The sequence below is a fragment of the Anticarsia gemmatalis genome, chromosome 16 (genome assembly GCF_050436995.1).
Source record: "Anticarsia gemmatalis isolate Benzon Research Colony breed Stoneville strain chromosome 16, ilAntGemm2 primary, whole genome shotgun sequence".
NCBI classification, from domain to species: Eukaryota; Metazoa; Arthropoda; class Insecta; order Lepidoptera; family Erebidae; genus Anticarsia; species Anticarsia gemmatalis.
In genome coordinates this window covers 11,979,417-11,986,962 of record NC_134760.1, presented here as the reverse complement: position 1 = coordinate 11,986,962, position 7,546 = coordinate 11,979,417, and positions in this window count along the sequence as shown.

Sequence of the window (7,546 nt, the reverse complement as noted above, 5' to 3'; positions counted from 1 at the left end):
TTTAAAGACAGAACCCTATTCCATTACCAAATTCTATATCGTCATTATTTTACAGAACCTGATAGATAAAATACATGGTAGGTTCTATCCACCTACTGATCCTATATCTATATAGCATCTGGATACTATCCTACCTATCAGTACCTACCTACATGCTTCATACTTCATGTACCAGAAACTAGCGAGGTCCTACTTAAACATATATAAAAGTACCTTTCACCTTATAATGTAATTAGGTATCGTAAATTTAAACATTTGTTTGACATCTGTATAAGCAGGCTTACATTATGAATTGATTGTAAGCCGTTGTCATGTCAAGTAATTATAATTGTTCTGTTCCAACTTGATTTATTGAGTTGTTAAGTAAATAAATCAACATTAATTGATTGTGAATGATCAATATTGATTGTGTTTCTCGAGATATAAAATATAAGTTTAAAATATAAGTGACTTATTTATGCATTAAACTTTATTACTTAATTAAATTATTCTTTCATTTTATCAGTTATTCTTAAAGTTAAATATTCTAAACTCATCGAGAATAGTGAAGGACTAGCCGCAAATGATTTTGAATTCATCATCTTACTTGAGTCTTGGGTCCCAATAAAGTGACTAATAGGCGTTAAAGCCTGCGACATATCGATCACCCTTACATACCTATCCTGACTGTACCCTATAATCAAATTCATCAATAATTTACAGGTGTACTTACAATTTATCGTCACAATAAGAAATGGTTTATTTATGCGACATTTTTGTTGGTTAAAGCTAAATTATATGGATGGTTGATCGATTTCATATATATTTCAGTATGCCATGTAAGAAAAATACTTTTTATGGAGATTTTATCGTGCCAAACGCTTGGGATTTCGTTCTGGAATGAAACAGGGACCGATCCTTAGGTCCACCACTCTGGACGCACCACCAAGTAGGTACGGATTGAGACGGAATTTTGTACTTAGTAATTTGGAGCAACAGTTTAAAAAGAGCACATTGTTATTGTGAAATAGGTACCTACCATGTTCCCAGCTACAATACGAAATCTACAACAAAATTAAATGTGGCATCTTTTTTGTGTCAAGGTTGCCCACATTATATTGATTACAGAAATACCCAGCCAAATAGTACCCAGCCAGAAGGTCACTCTTTGAATCTGTAATCAATTGCCTTCCAAAATGTATTTAATTTACATAATACAAGATTAAATTCGGATCACAATATGTAATTCGAGTGCGGGTGTGCACGCACATTTTATTCGCGATTTAGTATGTCACGTGGGAGTCGGTATGTTCCCACGACTGAGTTTGACATATAAAATAAAATATGTATGTATGAACTTGTAATAAAATCTTTTCTCTACACTAAAACCTCGATATTTGGGCACCTCACGAGCTCACAGAAAGAAACCATAGGTACATAGTACATACTATAATGCGAAAAGACTTTTTCCCCGACCTAATATTATGTAGTGACAGATAGCCTGAGTATTGCCTTAATCGTATAATTGAAGAATTGGAGAAGGTGTTTCTATAGCCTGTAGAGTAAGTTGCAGTAAAAAAATGTGTTCTAAGTACAAACGAAGTTAGGAAAATTTCGAAATTATATTTCGACCTTAATATTCGAGTTTGTCATAATTGTATATTAGGGACATAATGATGATTGTATCGTAGTTCGTAAAGCATAATCTGTGCAATTTCTAGACTGGTTGTAAAAAATATTTTATTTAACAATTAACGCTATAGTAACTCAGAATAAAGTAAAGATTTTTTTTCCTCAAAATTGTTTTGCTGAAAGTGGCTTTCAATGCTGGATAATACTGGCGTAGTTGCAGGCCATAGGTAGTATACGATATTCTTTGTGATACTGATAGGTATAGTACCTATATGGTGGTATTCAATATCTGTAGGAATGCGAGTTTTTTGTTAGGTTTAAATGAAACTAAAACTAGGTGTGGTTTTAAGTGACAAAATCTTTTAAAATGTTGTCATGGTGATATACCTACTTTAACCTTATTTATAGAGCTTCAGGTAAATGTTTTGTAAGTAAAATAAGTAATGTGGAATACATAGCGTCTGATAATTTTGTCAAAAAACTGTCCGTAGGTGTATATTTTAGAAAAAGTTTCGTTATGCTAAAAATTGTAACCTGAATTTTCAAACTGCATTTGTTTACGTCAAATTGTCCATTCATTTAGCCTTTGACTTGTGCACAGTTGATTGATAGTAAAGCGCAGTATTAAGGATATAAATAAAAAAAGACTTTCCTTCAAAAATCAGCAGTAAAAGTTAAACAAACCCGTAGGTCTATATCTTTTCTCTTATTTTATGGTAGATATTATTTTTCTCGGCGTGTTGTGTGGGCCGTGTCGCATTATAAGCGGCTTAGCTCTGAGCTATGTTAGGCGCAACGCATATCGGTATAATTAGACTTATTTTGTATTTTAAGACATTTTACATCTTCCTGATTTCAAATGTTGAAATACTTTATTTTACAAGAAGCTCAGAGTAGCCCTGCATCTCACAACTCTTTGTTGCGTGTGGGAATCGATTCCACGGCATTTGCCTGGTAGTTAGAAGCATCTTATTACCTAAAGTGCCAATTACATAGCCTCTGTATGTTTGTAAAACGCGACAGATAAACTATTTATTGAATTTAAACCTTTTCAATAGTGATGGAATGTCTTCAGTGCCGCTAATTATTACTTACCTACCAGTAACGCAAAAGAATATCTCTATGTATACGAATAATAGTAATCTGAAAAGATTGTTTGAACGCCCTAATCTCGAGAACTACCTAAATAGTCCATTTAGTGAGGAAAGCCAAAAGGTACATAATCAGGCTATGAATAAAATGAGAAGAGCGGAAATAAAAAATGTCGTGACAACGGGAAAACTGAACTCCACACGGTTATAAGCTTGTATTAATTTAAACAGAAAACTATATCATTGCACTGGGCATATGCCCTAACATTACCTTAGTTCATACCCACTAATAAGATTTAACGAATAAGTGAGAATGTCTCAACTGTGTCGTATTTGGAGTAATCCAGCTATTAAAGGCGTGGTATGTCGTAGACTGGACCTGTTGGCCGCGCGTTTGTTTGAGCACATGTCAGATTACTGTCACCTGCCGACACGGGGCGAACGGCTCGGAAATATTACCACAGATTATTGTATTTTATGTGGGTAGTAAAATAAATTTGTGTTGATGGATGCAGATTAGGTATAATGATTACAGATTTTCTTTTTGTTTTATTTAATCGAATGCTTGCTGAAATCTGAATTAATTCAAATCTCAGCATCAGTTGTAGCGTTTTCTAAGGAATCTCTTTGTAGTTTTCATGAAGCAAATCCTAGCAGGTTAATAATACAACACTGCTATCACATTGAACGTGACTTTATACTGAAAATGTCAAAAACATTTCGCAACATAAATTCAAAATGGTCATATTGTTTGATATCACTGATCGTCTAAGGGTCTAAGTTTATTTTAAGTGGGTTGCTGAAGAAATCTTATTTTATGCAGCTAGTTGTTAGAATAACCATTTCTATAAACAAAATATAGATACTTATTTTCCGAACGTAGTAGTACCAAACGAATATACATACAAACTCATAAGGTACCATGTGTTGTGTTCAAAAGTCCCTTTCGTACCTTCGTTTCAACTCAAACCGTTGAAACGGAAAGCGTTATCAAGATCCATCTTCAGAATACACAGTATCGTTATTATTCGTTACGTAGTGAGGTACTCGCATAAATAATTTAATTTGTACGTATACAGACTCGAGGACTTTATCTGACGGTGGTTATTTCAGTAGGGAGACCATGAGGAACTGAATTTTAATATTAAATTGCTAAACGGATCAAGAATTTTAAGGCTTTTCTATTGAAAACAATATGATGTAGGTACAAACCGCGATAGTTCCAAAATTTGAAATGGCTTGAATATGGTCAATTACTGCATGATAAGAATGAAACACTCCACGACCTTTCACTTCCACTATGGTAGTTGGCCACTTTAACGCAGTTCTAAAAATGTGCAGTTTCTACTCTCTAGAATACTAAAATGAGAAAATTGACCGCAGTCAATTAATTCTGTTGCTTTTTTGTTATTCTCACCATTAATGAGTCCAGGATTTTGTTAAGCGTAATCGATCGAAAATACATTCTAGGTGTATGCCGTCAATGTGTCATACTTCTGACACTAAAGTAGAGTAGTAATGAAAATTTCACTGGCATATTGAAGGGAATTTTTTTTTGCGAATCGTAGATCCTTCGTTAGAGCTCCATTAAAGTCTTTCCATGCAAAATCCATTGTAAAACAGATTCATAGCCACACATTCATTCCCGATTCGTTTCTCATTAGTTCCTTTGTGTCTGTCCGCCATTTTGCAAGATGGCGTCTTTATTCACCGCGGTCTTGTAACAATCGCGCGCTATCGCCACTCAAAGACTTTTATCAAAAAATAAATAAGTAATTGACGGAATCGCTTGCTTTACTGTCCGATTGTTGTTTTTAATTTAGCGAAAGATGCGGTGGTTTAGTTTAATTAAATAAAATAAACGTTTGCTGCTAAATTAATGTTAGTTTGCTGTAACGACAACCTGTATTAGGTAATTATTATTTTTCGCTCATCAGCTTGTTACTATTTCCAGACGCACAACTTTAATAGGCACGATTCGGACCTATATAAATTGGATTGCAAGTCCTACATATGAACTAGCTTACTAGCTAGCCTCCTAGCTTTTACCCGCGACTTCGTACGCCACCTGAATTTTCCCATGGGAATGCGTCATTTTCTCGAAGTAAAAAGTAGCCTATGACCTTTCTCGGGTATGAATATATCTCCATACCAAATTTTATGCAAATTGGTTCTGTAGTTTAGGCGTGATTGAGTAACAGACAGACAGTTACTTTCGCATTTATAATATTAGTATGGATGAAATAAACAGCATTTGAAATGTTGAAAAGGGTACCTATTCTGCGACAAGTTTTAAACATATAAATTTAATCGCTATCTTCACTGCTCATCATGTCTGTACGCGGGATATTTCTGCACATATCAATGTAAAGTCATCGCAATTAATCGACATTATACTTTCAAAGAACTTTACACTTTAGACTCACGTACTTCAACGCATTACTTGTTAAGTCATTCTTTAATCACTGCATAACCAATATATGTACTTGCCTACGTATACCTACGCTATAACCTTCCTATTTTAATAAGTATAAGTAAATTTTGCAGGTGTATTTGTTGGCTACTAAATATTTTATTCAAATGTTAATATTTTTATTTATTTATTTAATGCTAATTTTATTTCTAGACTGATATATCTGACTATCACCGTACATACTTCCTTTAACAGGAAATTACTATATAAAAGAAAGTTCCAAAATAAATTTGACGACCGTAACTTACAAAAAAAATCGCCAACCCATACCGGTTCAACACCTCTTGAGACTCTCCTCTCATTTCAGGAAAAACACCCTTAGTATCGAGTTAATTTAATAAAACAGTTTACTTTTCATTCAAATCAATAGTTAAAAAAACCACAGATAATCCCACGGGCACAATCTTTACTAAATATCGACCACTCATAGCGTAATAATCGGCTGGACTCGAACTGATACAATGATGGTGAAATGAAGCGGGCTGTCGTCCACCCGTCAGCTGCAAGTGCAGTGTAATGGAGTTCGTTCGTGCTGCCTTTATTGCATGCCACAGAACAACTTGTCCCACTGTATTGTAAGGTACTTGTGAACTAAACTGATCTTAATTACAGTCAAATAGTCACATATGCTTTTTTAATAAACTGTTTAGAATTATTTCAAAATCGATATAGTATTTTAAATTGATCGTTTCGGAAAAGATGTTGCTCGTGAGAAGGAACGGCAAGTAATGGTAAGAAACTCACGGCTTGCTCTTTTTTATTGTGAATATTTTCATTTAACAACGTTTGACTTATTTTTTACTTTCTACTACCAATTGTACCGGGACAAATCTTTGTGTGATGAGCACGAGTATTTGTTCCGAGCCTGGTTGTCAATTTATCTAAATAAGTATATATTTAAAAGTATATAAGTATGTTTATCAGTTATTTGGTTACCATAGTACAATTTTTGCTTAGTTTGGAATCAAATGACCGTGTGTGAGTTGTCCAACAATATTTATTTATTTATTTATTGTGTAATTACCGTATTCATTTAACCAAGGAACCAAAAAAGCACTCACACCTAATAAAAAATAACGATATTCAAGAGTTATTTATATAAATTGAGTAATTAAATAATTAAAATAACATATTTTTTATGATAAATTAAAAATTACCCAAATTTAGTCTTGAACAGTTGTGAACAGGAATGTGAAGTCTTAAATTGGAACATATCTGGCGTTGTGGATTCAAAGCCTAAAACCTCAATTTTTTTAAAGAGTCGGGAGACAGTTAATTTGGCCTGTGGAAAAAGGAGGCTATACGTAAAAAAATGAAGAATAACCTTTATTTTACCTGATTCAGAATACTCTTTCGCCAATCGATTCTGCTCTTTTGTCAATCGTTAAAATGAGAGCAATCGAACTACACCTTAACTCGTGCTTTCATCACAGACAACAGGCAGCAGTCTGAAATGTAATAAATTCTAGCTTTCTACCGCCTGACGTTTACAACTCAATACTAACAAGTAATTTGTTGTTCGATCTGTCAAGTTGCTCTGAATCAGCTGAGCCCACGACCGGCCAGACTTGTGTAATAGGAAGTGAGTTGACTGCGTGAAGCATAAATTGTAGTCTAGATTCTTAGATTTGTTAGTAAAAGTCATACTTAGGGATAGTCTAGATTCTTGTGGAATTTACAAATAGTATACAGTATTTAGTAGTTTCTGAGATAAAAGATCATTTTAACCCATAAATGTTGTGCTGGGCAAGGGTCTTCTCCCGGAACGAGAGAAGGAAGCTATGGGTCCGAAGTTTGTAAGATTATGTTGCAAACAAAAATTACATTCAACTTTCTGATTACTTTCATTTTTACATATCATTATACATAGGTATGTCTACTGTCTGAAGTGTTTGTTACGTGTGAGTGTTGTATCTGTAAAGCGATGCCACAACAAAAGTTCGGTGAATAATCTATCTATTGCAGTAAGTGAGTGTTATAACACACGTGCGGGGAATTTAAACTGCGACTGATATAGGTGCCACATAACAGTATGTACTAAGCCTACAAAATCAGTTCAAATACTACGCTCGCATTTTCAAAAGAAAATACGTTGTTCAACAAAATTATGTATTAAAAATGTTCCTTTGTTGCTGTCTTCAAATAAACCATTAAATTGCAAAAAAACAAACTCTTTAACATTTCACAAACTGCCACCGGACATTACAATCTTCATAAAAGTCATACAATAAAACTTAACTACGTGAAAAGCGTCGAAAAGCTGCACTTTTTTGCCAAAGTCAACCTTCATACTGCATCTCTTTTCACCTTTCACAAACTACTTAAGTGTGAAAAGAACAGTAAACTTTCTTGCGAAGTCGAGTTTGTGTTC